The following is a 13,251-nucleotide window of genomic DNA, read 5'->3' as shown; positions in this document are numbered from 1 at the left end:
TAGCTCATCCAAGCTTTTACACAGGGCATGAAGAGCACTGTCATACGATCGTCTTCATCTCGACGTTAAAAAACTTTGTTTTAATTCAAATATTCAAAGCTTTTTTTCACTCACAATAGAATGATGGAGGGGGCCCATGCTCTGTGATCTCTTACAAATGCCTAAAATCTGATAAAAGACCAGTCGAGGGTATCAAAATTAGTCAACTGGGATACGTGTGTGTGTCACAATCCAACCCTTCTTGTCTCCTTAGCCCCTGGCCACAGTTATCAAATCCCATCAGCTTAAGATGCCTTTCTATGTAATGATCCCATTTTACATATTAACTTTGACACACCTAGATCCCATTTCTCTATTGAAAATCTGCGCTGGCTTAAGGCGACACTGCAGTCTTGTGCCCCTGCCAGTGGACTGGTGGCTTATTAAGCTAAAAAACCTTGATAGCAATATTTACACTCCTGAAACTTAGAGGAGATAACAAGTCAGTCCCTGATAATTTAGTTAATCATTTTACAAGAAACAATCCTCTGACTCTGTTTTGTTTTTTGGATACCCCAGTAGTTGTAAGTGCGGTGTAGAATATATAGTCCATCATCCAGAGAAGTTAACAAAGCCCTGTATTGGTTTCTTGGGCAGTGTGGGAAGGTTATTTGTGGGGCTGTCTATTCAACTACCCGGTGTGAAATTGACTCTGATCAAACATGCCACCAAAGATGAACAAATGCTAAGAGCTTTTTAAATTATTGTTTGTTTCAAACAAAAAGCTGAGTGTTATCAAATTTCATATAATGACTGTCCATCAAGTCAAGATGAACCTGAAAAAAATGTAATTGCCGCATTCCTTTGTTGGTTGAAAGTATTTATTTTTGTTGGATATGAGTGCTTATTTCATGTTTTAAGCCACATTCTGGCTATCCATTTTTGTAAAAGCTATCCCATTATAATGTGGTTGTCAGGGTCCATAAGTGGGAGACCTCGTTATTTGTGTTCCGCCTTATAACGAATATTGGCATTTTTGGTCCTGAAATGATTTACAATGCCCATAAGTCAAATTAATATTGTAGCGCACAATGGAAAATGAAGGAAGGAGACACACATAATTTGCAGGCACTTGAATCCACAGTTTATGGAGATGCTTATTCTCAGCTTGTTAGCCTGGGCCACATCAAAAAGAACAAAAAGTCTTGCACTCTCACAGCAGCACATCCACACAGCAGCTTGTCTTTAGCGCAGCACATTTTTCTTGGAGCAGATCTCTTTGGAGTCAATCTTATCAAGAAAACCTTAGTTTTTCTTTGTCTTTTAGCCATCCACGCAACGTAGATTCTGCAACATTTATATCTTTTGAAACCGCTGCTTGAGTTTCACCTTTTCTTAGTCTGTCCACAACATTGATTTTCATTTTAACAGAGAAAGAGTTTCAGTTTTTGCTGTCTGCCATGCTTCGTACTGTAATTCTGGAAAGTTCACCTAGCGTTTGCAAGTCAATGTATATATACACACCAACCAGCATCAACAACAGTCAAAGCTGCATAACAGCAGTAAACACCAGTGGAGGCCCGGAGTAAATCACTGATGCTCGGAATTTCAATTGTAATTCCTGAATCTGTCTAAGACTTTTGCACGAGCAGCGTATATATATATATATATATATATATATATATATATATATATATATATATATATATATATATATATATATATATATATATATATACATACACACACACACACATTATACTGTAGAAGAGCAGGGATGGGGTTAAAATCCTCCCTGCCAAACACACATGCAGCGTGTGCGGGTGCCCATATAGACCCAGATGAAAAAATGGAAGATCTAAAGGATTTAATAGAAACAATTAAAAAAAAAAAAAAAAATGGAAGAGCAGCTAGAAATGAACAGGAGAGTAGCCTGCCGAACCGGAGCCAACAGAGCTGGAGATGCAGCTCCAGAAGTGGGAGGTGAAGCCGGCAAGAGAAGCCCCTCTGTCTCCAGAGCAAGAGGAACAAGCAACAGATAAGGGGGAGGAAAGGAAGAGGGTTCCTCCACCCCTACAATTCAGTCTGGCACTGTGAGGCACGGCCCCTTGCCCCATGCTCATGAATCCCCTGCCGGAATGCCCTGACCTCCTTCTGCTCGACTTCGTGCCCAGGTCGGGGTACTGCCAGGCGCAGTTGCTCACCTGGTCCCTTACTCCACTCCCCCAGGAAACCCAGACATCACTGGCGTTCCCCCTTCCTCCTGTTGTATTCCCCCTGGGTGTCCTGATATCGCTGTGCTTGTCCCGAGGCTCAAACCTCTGCCTTTTGCTGCACCCTCCAGGTCACCAGCCTATGCATTGGTCACCCAGATCAAACTATCTGGGTCCTGGCCTAGAAGTGCCGAATGGACTGACCCACCCTCAAGGTCGCCTTGGAAAATAAGAAATGGGACTTGAGGGCAGGTGGAATGGCTGGTATGTGCTGCACACATAAGGGGATGTTGTGTATTGAGCAGGGAGGGGGTTAAAATCCTCCCTGCCAAACACACATGCAAACATGTGTTAATTGTCTTGTTAATTGTTCATTGTTTTGGCAGCTGGCGATCACTGTAAATCAGCGACAGCTGCCTCTACCTGTTTTTGTGGGGAATATAAACCCCACAGCTGATTAATTTGGGGCTGCTGAGTAGAAGGAAGCAGGAAGGTGTTTGCCCTGCTGCCAAAGCAGTCATTGAATAGTGTGAGCACTGTGTGTACGAAATACATTGTGTATTGTATAAAACTGTGTGTTTTGTTTTTGTATATCTTTTTTTTTTTTAATGGATGTGACATTGATATGAGTGTGACAAAGCCGATAGGCTCCACTTCATATACTAGCAAAACAGGAAGCCATTTACTGTGCCATGTTTTTTCAATGGTAAAAAAAAAACACATTAGTTTCATGATTGTGCTTCAGGAGCTCTGAGGCATTCTCAAGCAATTTATTTCTTGTATTGTTTTTTCTTTTCAAGTGAAGATGGTTCAAATACAGAATGGCCTTGTACATTGCAGTTTATTTATAATATCTTTTCAATATTCCTATTTATTAAAAGAAGAAAAACAACTTTTCATTTTACAAAATTAAAACCAAACAACTGAGTAATATAATTCAAGTCCTGCAGATTGGAGTGAAAATATATATTATTTACTATACCTTAATTACCAGTTAACTAATGGGTCACCACAGTTTAGATTACATTGAGGAGATTGCGTCAGGTAGAATGTACGGGGAAAACAGTTACAGAGTAGTTGGTCATCTTTTCCATCACAGCAAGAACTAGTGTTAAAATTTAAATGCAGGGTGCTGACTTTTCATTATAAACAGCTGTATCATCACCGAGCCTTGACTTTTGACATGCATTCTGTCTGACCGTTCCTTATGATTATTGTTTGTAACAGAATATCATGCATGTAATTATTCCCACATATCATGTCAGAAGGTCGGGGTCAACAGTTGGGGGACCCTGAGGGACATCTTCCATTTGTACATGTTTCACCGAAACTGAGCCGAGCGGATAACATGACTTCTTAATCAGTAAGTGTCAGTTGTTCACCCTGCCTCTCTTTAACATCGTGCACCCATAGAGCTACCTTCACTTGTATGAACCTGGCCTCTCAAGTTGCAAAGATTTATAAAACATTGCTCTTGCAGGTGTGGGTTTGTTTTGAGAGGTATGGGAGTATTTTTTTTCTAACAACCACAAACCAGCAAAGATCGATATTCTGGCATAAATGCTGGGTATAAAAGGTAACATGTGATCTATGCAGAGAATAGAGTGCTTGGAGTGTATTTTATTAGAATAATAACATCAGAACAACATCATAAACTTAGTGATATTTTTTAAACTACTGTATCGTTAAATAAATGGCCATCATCTGTAATTTCTAGAATACAAATAACAGAGAATGGTCATTCTGCTATGTTAAATAGCAAGTAATCCAAGTAGTTAAATCCAAGTAATTTCATTACAGACAATTTGGTTTGGTGAAGGGTAATTTTTCCTGCTAGTCAACATAGCTCATAACAGCCTCTGGAAATACAAATAAAAATAAATCCCTGGAAGCATAATGGAAGGGGCAGGACATCTCTAATTGAATAGTACAGTGCCTATAGTAAGTATTCACACACCCCCCTCCCCTCCCCCCCTTGGATGTTTTCACAGTTTGTTGTGTTACAACCTGAAATCGTGATGCGTTTAAATGGGATTTGTTTTCCCTTTGATTTACACAACCTCCTCAACACTTTGAAGAGGCAAGAGAATTTTTATTGTGAAACAACAGTTAATGAAAAATAAAAAAAACTGAAATGTCTTGGATAAGTATTCACCCCCCTGAGTCAATACTTGGTAGAACCACCTTTGGCAGCAATTACAGCTGTGAGTCTTTTGGGGTAAGTCTCTACCAGGTTTGCACATCTGGATCGTACAATATTCGTCCATTCTTCTTGGCAAAATTGCTCAAGCTCTGTTAAGTTGGATGGGGATCTTTGGTGGACAGCAATCTTCAAGTCTTGCCACAGATTCTGAATCGGACTCAAGTCTGGGCTTTGACTGGGCCACGGTAGGGCATTCACTTTCTTGTTTTTAAGCCACTCCAGTGAAGCTTTGACTGTGTGCTTGGTGTCATTGTCCTGCTGAAAGGTGAATCTCTGTCCCAGTCTTAGGTCTTTTGCAGACTGAAGCAGGTTTTCCTCAAGGAATTGCCTTTATTTAGCTCCATCCACTTTGCCCTCTACCGTGACAAGCTTCCTTTCCTGCCGATGAAAAGCATCCCCATAGCATGATGCTGCCACCACTATGCTTCACAGTAGGGATGGTGTTACCTGGGTGATGTGCTGTGTTGGGTTTGCGCCAGACATAACGCTTTGCATTTAGGCCAAATAGTTCAATTTTACTTTCATCGGACCACAGAATCTATTGCCACATCTTTTCAGAGTCTTCCACATGCCTTTTTGCAAATTCCAGAAATGGCTTCTTCTTGCCACTCTTCCATACAGGCGTGTGGAGTACCTCAGCTATTGTTGACACATGGACAGTTTCTCCTATCTCAGCCACGGAATGCTGTAGGTCTTTCACGTTGTCATTGGCCTCTTGGTGGCTTCTCTGATCAATGCCCTTCTTACCTGGCTGCTCAGTTTGGGAGGACGGCCTGCTCTAAGCAGATTCTGGGTGGAGCCGTATACCTTCCACTTCTTAATGATCGCCTTGACTGTGCTCCAAAGGATATTCATTGCCTTTGAAATCTTTTTATACCCCTCCCCTGATTTGTGCCTTTCCACAACTTTGTCCCAGAGTTGTTTTGAAAGCTCCTTGGTCTTCATGGTAGTATCTTTGCTTTGAATGCACTACCCAACTGTGGGACCTTACAGAGACAGGTGTATTTAATCTGAGATCATGTGAACCACTTTTATTGCACACAGATGGACTCCATTTAACTTTTTGTGTGAATTCTGAAGGCAATTGGTTGCACCTGAGCTTATTTAAGAGTGTCAAAGCTAAGGAAGTGACTACTTATCTAATGAAGACTTTTCAGGTTTTTATTTTTAATTGATTTGTTTTTTCACCCTCCCATTTTTTCACACATTGAAAGTGTTGAGTAAGTTGTGTAATTCGAAGGAAAAAAAACAATTTAAATGCATCAAAATTTTAGGTTGTAACACAACAAACTGTGAAAATGTTCAAGGAGGGGTGAATACTTCCTATAGGCACTGTAGATAAACATGAAACTGGATGTACAACTTAGCAATAGAGCTGTGTAAAAATAACTTAAAGAACACTGTGTCTATACAGCAGAAACCTAAAAAGTTACATTACTTCGATACGGCAGCGATATTATGTAAGAGGTCAAGGTTATCAACACATTTGGCATGCAGTGGTCTAAGTGAGAGGTGTGAGGCCCAGTGAAGAAGGGTACATGTTTCTTGTATGATACTCAGAATATAACTTGGCCAAGAGTTGTGTATCAAGTCAATATCTCCCTCGGTTTCCCCTCTTGGATCCTTTTGTAAATAGGCTGTCACAGTTTAAATGAGTTCTCTGGTCAACAATTGAAAATAGAATACAAAACTGCTGTATCAACCATAGTACTCTGGCAATGTCCTGTCATTACCCTAAGAGAAAGTGTTGAGGTGTGATCAATGTTTGTGGTTGTCTACTTAAAGCCAGTTACCGCTAAAGATAATTAAAGCAAGTTTTCCTTTTACTAGCCTTTCTTGTTGTTCAATTCAGTTCATTGCTAAACTGTATGACATTAGTCTCTCTGTCACTTCTGAGACCAACACAACAGCACATAGGGTAATGTGTGACTTTTTTCTTATTGGTTTTTGTTTTTGTTTTTTTGGATGGTGACAGTGGTCTCGTGGCACACGGCTATGTTTTAGAACCCGTAATCCTTTCTAAATGAAAACATTAAGGTTAAAAGAAATGCTGCTTTTGTAAACATATATATATATATATATATATATATATATATATATATATATATATATATATATATATATAATATATATTAGCTCAAAGAGCCAGCTGCCCTTATATATATGGAAAGAGAATTGTTTGACATCAATATGAAAATAAATAATTTAGTTCACAAAAGAAAGTTTTAATATAGTGCATCATGTGGACCCCCTTCTCCCCCACACTACTAAGATCCTTCTAGTTAGATCTGGTTCCAGCTATACTATGTGGGATACAGTAATAACTTTCACTGGTATGTAAGCTTTCTACTCAAGATTCATTTGAGTAAACCTTTAGATAGCTTTATTATGATTAGATATTTATAAATAGTTTGTGCAAAGCATGCCAAAACTGTTAGGTTGCACGTTATATAACATAGTCTTGACTCATAGGGCTGGGAGCAGTGCCAAGAGGGTCAGGGTGAAGGTGATGACACTAATACTACTGTGGGCTGATTCAGTAAACCACAACCGCCGTCATTCAAACTGAAAACACAACAATAAAAGAAGACTCTTGATTAAACAAGTCTGGAGTAATGCAAGTCGTGTCTGTCTGGTCAGCTCATTGGTCTCTGGAGACTGGAGACTGGAGTTCGATGCATTCACTGAAAAGAGCTCTATCAGGATCTACATACATCAAGGGATCATACCTTTAAGCTTTGATTTCTTTATTGCTATAAATCCAGAGTGTGTACCATCATGGGTGCAGAACAGGGACCACATCTGAGCTGGCAATATCCTGTTTTGTATTTTTTAAAGTTTAGATTTTGAATAATTTACTCCTCAGTCACTACCTGCTTTCTGCATTTTCTTAGTGTACATGTGTACAACTACATTTCTTTACAGTGGCACCCAGTCGTTGAATCCCTGAACATTTCCATTTGGTTTCAGACCCTAGTCTTGGACTGTCTAATGCTAATTTTGGTAAGACGGTCCAAGATTAGTTCTAATCAGGGTCTCTGAAACCAGATGATAATAACTAATTATCAGCCATGTTAATAACAATTGTTTAAATTACCCCTGTGCTAATGCATATTCTGGGACAAGGCTGGGTTATGTGGTTTTTAATTGAACTTTTATTTTAACTCATCAATGATTAAATAATCATCTGATATCAGGCAGGAAGGGAGTTGGTTAGTTCAGTGGTTCCCAAACTGTGGTAAGCCAGAGATCTCTGGGGGTCCGTGGAAGAAACTTTGTAATGGCGGATTATATATTTTTTTGGGGGGGGGTTTTGGGTTTTTTTTTGCATTTTCTTAATAGGCTTCTAAGATGAAGCTTCTAAACACTGTCGGCATTTGCTAAACGAGGTATTTAATTTAATTCAAGATGTACCAATGAGAACACAGAGACGTACATGACGTGTAGAGCCCTCTCACCGCCAAGCGTCGTACAGCGCGGTTTCAGTTGCCCAGCAACAGTCCAATCTAGTAACTGATTTCAGAACAAAGTTGTTTTTTTCCTTCTTTCGGTAAACTCGTATACTTCACACAATAATAGCAAAATCTGGCAGTGAAAATGGACAGATGGTTAAAGACAGGTACAATTAAAAAGAAGAGTAATGAGGGAATTAATGAATGTTGTCTTGCCAGTACCAGGCAGGGGGTACGAAATAAGAAAAAGTTTGGGAACCACAGGGTTAGTTAGGAGGGTACTGTGGGACGTGTCCCAGATGAAGCTCTGGTATAAATAAGTAGCAACACCTGAATGTCTTGCTGTTTGTATTGTAATATACAGATGCCTCGAGTGTGGTAAGACAAGAGGCAAAGCCAACTAAAGACCAGGGCGCTCAAAGGAGACCAGATCAAGATTTTTTTCAAATAAAATCCAAGAAAATGAATTAACATTTGAAATGTTTACGATTCCTTTTTATAATAAACATACTACCATAACCAACCTGAAGTTTAACAATACAAATTCACTGCATTTGTCAGAAAATATAGAAAAGCAGGCTAAGACTGCTCCCTCTAGAATCTGAGGCAGAAAAATTAAAGTCACCCGATACCACAGCCAGGCTTGTTGTAAAACTTTGGCTAGATCTTCAGGTTGATTTAGGTAGACAAATGTTTTGTTTTAGTTTTAAAATATAACTCATGTCAGGCTGTAGACCAGGTTAAAGAACTTCCATACTGTGCATTCATAATAAAATATTAACCAGGTCTCAGGTCTCTAGATTTTTTCAAGCTGTTTTAAAATGCTGTATAAATGCCTGTGCTGGGCAGCTTTATATGGAAAATGTTTGCTTATTTAAACTGTTTATTCTTTTCTGAGCCCTGTAGGAAATATAAATAAAATTGAGCAAGCCGTGTTGTTCCCATCCTTTCTCCACACAAGCATGTACAAAGAAAAACAAATAACAAAATAACACAAGATTATTTATGTTTTTGTGGGGTTTTTTAACTTTTAAGGCAACATAATTGCTGTTATCTTAATCACAGTTTTCATTTGGGACATCAAAGCAGCTCTATTGAGATGCCATAATTTATTCCTACCACAATTGTGCTGGTTTTTGACTTAATATAGAATATGAAAATCTAACATTCTCATTGGTTTAAAAGCCCTCACAATACAAGTCGTTCTATGAATAGGCACCAATAAGAAATACATGTATATACTGTTTGAAAATGCCAGAAAGACCAAAGTTTGGAACTGTCACAATATCTTGAGGGAAGGGCATGTTTCCAAGCTTTCAATTAGAGAGGCACCTCTGACCTTTCAGAATACCTCTTGGCTGTGACCTTGACAAATGAAATCTGGATTAAACCTGATCTCCCGACTTGCACACATTTTGTCAGAATGTGCCAAGACCTCCATTCACAGGTTAGATCCCCATCTGAAACCCTAACCCCCTGTGACTTCCATGAGGGTAAAATATTTGCATTCCACTTTTTCCTGTGACATTAAAAAGGGGACACGCTTCTACTAGAAAAAGAAAATGGTTTAAGTGTCTCCCTAGCTGTTCAAGAGTAACATGGTTGCTGTAATAACCATTGACTTATAGACGGTACAGTAATTAATGGGTTGCCGCATAACTGTACAAACTCCTATTTCAACACTATTAAAGATAAAATCATAAGTAACTTATTTTAAAAGAATAAATGCCTTTTTATTACCGTCAAAATGTTGCAACTCTAATTTCCTTGTTTTATTGATTTATGGAAAATAGATAAAAATCCTTAGGAACGCCTACACATATCTGTCGAAGTTTTGGATTTGTCCTTCATCCATTGCTCCCTACTCGTTTTGACTGCAGACCAGTGTTTTTCAAGTCCTAATGTAGTTAATATGCTGGAGATAGGGTTTTAATGAACCGCTACACCTCCTGCTTATATTTTGAAAAAATTATTATTATTTTTTTTTTGCTAGCATCTCTATGCTTAGCCACTTTACTATGAGTGCCTCATGTTAAGAACCATATATGTGTTATATGCATTGCATGCAGTTTAGTCAATAAATGCTGAGATTTAAACAAGTAGGAAGTTGATGTGTAGCCTTGGATTCCTTCCTATTGCTGAAACCTGGGAGTGTGTCCTTTTATTATCCAGCAGCTCTCCACAAGCACAATCTTATCCAAATAGCAATCTCGCACCTTGTAAGACCTCAAGCTCCACACAGTCCTTCAAGCCCCAATTTGGAAGAACAGTAGCAACAAAGAAGTCAAGCAAGCTTCTCTGTATGATTGCTTCCTTTTTGCTACATTCACTACATTTGCACGTCATATTGAAAGACATGTAACTGTATGAGATTATCAGGCTAAATAGCCACCCACTAAAAATATGACTTTGAGAATCATATCATAGTCCTTGAAATAATTCCTGTCAGAATAACCGCTGTTTAACTTTTTGAACAACGTTTTTTTTTCCCTGGTGAAGGACCTCCAGTCTTCTTTCTCTAGACCTTTGAATATATCTCGACACTTTACACTCTCTCAACATACCCATTGGTCTTAGTTAAAGTGTTAGAAAACTATCCAAGCAGAGCCATACACCTAGACTATAAAGCAAATATGACCTGACTTCAGTTTCAGTCTAAATTGTTTTCAGAATGTGTTGAGCTAGACCATATGGTGTTATTTAAATTGTATTGTCCTTGGCTTTAGCCATAGTTGAACAAAAATCATAAGACCAATAAGTCACTAAACAGTCACTGTGTTAAACGTAGAAACTAACAGTGCCTTTCCTCTACCCCATTTTGAATCCAGCATCCAGCATCAAGACATGTGATTGCCTTCTGGAAAGTCTCGCTTGTGTGTTGATTACATCACCAGCACACCTTGATGTTAACGACTGCCTTCTTATGTAAAGTTGGGGTGAACATTATTATTATTAACATTGTCATATTATTATTAAAAGATGTTTCGCTGGTGATAATAGCACATTGAACCTCTTGCTATTAAGAGATTTACTACCTCAAATATAAGGAGACTACATTTAATTGAGGCGTATCCCTTTGCTCTTATCACTCACAGTAGACAACACACACACAGGCACTAGCAAATGCCTGCCTATTGAAAGTGCACAGCTGCATTGTGTAAGATTCTGTCTAAGATCTCTCTGAAGTAGTCTCATTGTTTAAACTGTGTAACTCAACTCTGTTTTTGTATAAAGGATTCACAGTGAACTGCACATTTGGCCTCTCTCTTCTGTTTAGCAGTACATAGTGCATAAATGATCACCCTAATCAGTTTGTGGATCATTTGGAGGAGTCACTACAGTCACACACAATTTAGAGATGGCAGGACCCTTATATAGATTTTGCCTTTGTTCTTCTTCCATGTAACGGTGCGTCACCCCTGCCATTGAGGAAGTATGAGGTAGGTCAGAACAATTTTGAGATCCAGACTGATTTCACAGCCCAAAAACATTCAAGCAAGAATGTATTTATTGTAATTACTGATAACCTTGCTTTAAATAGCATATTATACCTGACAGTTTATATGTCTTAGCCATGTGTCTACAGCCTGTGCCAGAAAAACAGACATATTTTTCTCATCTATCAATTAAATGTTTTTCCTTCAACTTTCAGTGCGTGTAATGCTTCAGTTGCAATATTTTACTATACAGAAAACACATGATTTGTCCTTCAGACTTATGGATCTCCCTTATGCATGAGTTTATTTTTGTTTTTTTCAAGAACATGTGTATTTGTCACAGGGTTTTATTCATTTTGAACATTCCCTTGCTTATAGTGTTCTCTTTTTTTTGTGAACTAATGAGTATATATATTATAATATATATATATCTATAGATATATAATATATTATATATATATATATATATAGGGATGGTAATATACTGGGTATTCGGTGTTAAAATTTCTCCTCATTATGGACCGTCAGATGTATGGTTTTTATACATTTCTTGACCCGTGTCCCTCAGTAAAGGCAGCAGAACCTTAACTAATCCAAGCTTGAAATTTAACTGCTAATGTCAGTAATTGTGGCTAACTGACATTGTGAGAGTTGGGTCAGTAGAGCTACCTTTATGATGTATAGTCACATATGGGATATAACAGCTAGTAAATACACACAACATGTGGTTGTATTTACAGGATGTGGCATGAATTCCAATCTATTGCTGAAAGTTTATTGCAATTATTTCGATATTCATTAAGTGGCCACAGGCAGATAACATTACAGCTCATTAACTGAGTGGTTAGAAATGCTTTTTTTATTTTTTACAGACCCTCTGATTAGCCACTAGAGGGGGCAGTCACAAAATACAAGTATGACATTTACTTTATCAATGTGACATTCACTGATTTCCAAAGTATCACTGAGGTTGTAGTGTTTTTCACGGTTAGCGACTGTCAAGTAAGTTTGTTTATGAAACCAGTTGTTGACATACTTTTAGCAAATGCATTGTAACAGACTTCTTATAAAAATAAACACACTGGGCTGTGTTTAGAAAGCGCACAATGGTAAATACAAAACAAAACAAAACATCATTGTTCATCGCTGGACCAAAGAGATACTAGACTGGAACCAAGAGATATAAAGCGACCAAGAAGAAGACCTCCAGGAAGATGGCAAGATGAAATTAGGAAGCATGCCGGAGCAACATGGATGAAGGACGAAGCAGATAGGCTTTTGCGGAAGAATCTTGGGGAGGCCTTCATCCAGCAGTGGATTGAAAAAGGCTGAAGAAGATGATGATGATGATGATGATGATGATGATGATTATATATATATATATATATATATATATATATATATATATATATATATATATATATATATATATATATATTTAAAACTGTTTTCTTCAACATAAAAAAGAACACGTGATTTTAATGTAAGACCACATACACATCTACCGTACATTAAACACTGTATGCAAATCCAAACCACATATCTGGCTTAGCCAAACCAGTGTCATCGAAACTACCTGCCTTAATCATAGTAAGACAGAGCAAGGATCTGTTTTTGTATTATTATTTTCTAGCAACAGCTCTAAACATCATTTGGTTTCCCACGTGGAATCTACTGTCAGATAATAAGGAGTCAGTTTTTCTGAAGAGGTGGAGTGACACATATGATTCATGTAACAATAAGGACTTGTTCCAAAGCCACAAGTTTCCTTCTCCAGTGCCACTCCTTCTCCTCAGTTCAAGGCCACAGCAGATTAGTGCAACAGCTTTTCTTAGACGCTCATGAATATGTTGCACGTCAGCATGTGTAGCATTGTGTGTAGTCTTGTTTATCCCAAATGGAAAAACAAAGTCCAAGTGCTGCATGAATGATTTCCAGGGTCTAATCCTGAGGAATACAAAACACGA

This window comes from Polyodon spathula, chromosome 2 (genome assembly GCF_017654505.1).
Source record: "Polyodon spathula isolate WHYD16114869_AA chromosome 2, ASM1765450v1, whole genome shotgun sequence".
In the NCBI taxonomy this organism is placed as follows: domain Eukaryota; kingdom Metazoa; phylum Chordata; class Actinopteri; order Acipenseriformes; family Polyodontidae; genus Polyodon; species Polyodon spathula.
Note: the sequence above shows the minus strand (reverse complement) of the source record.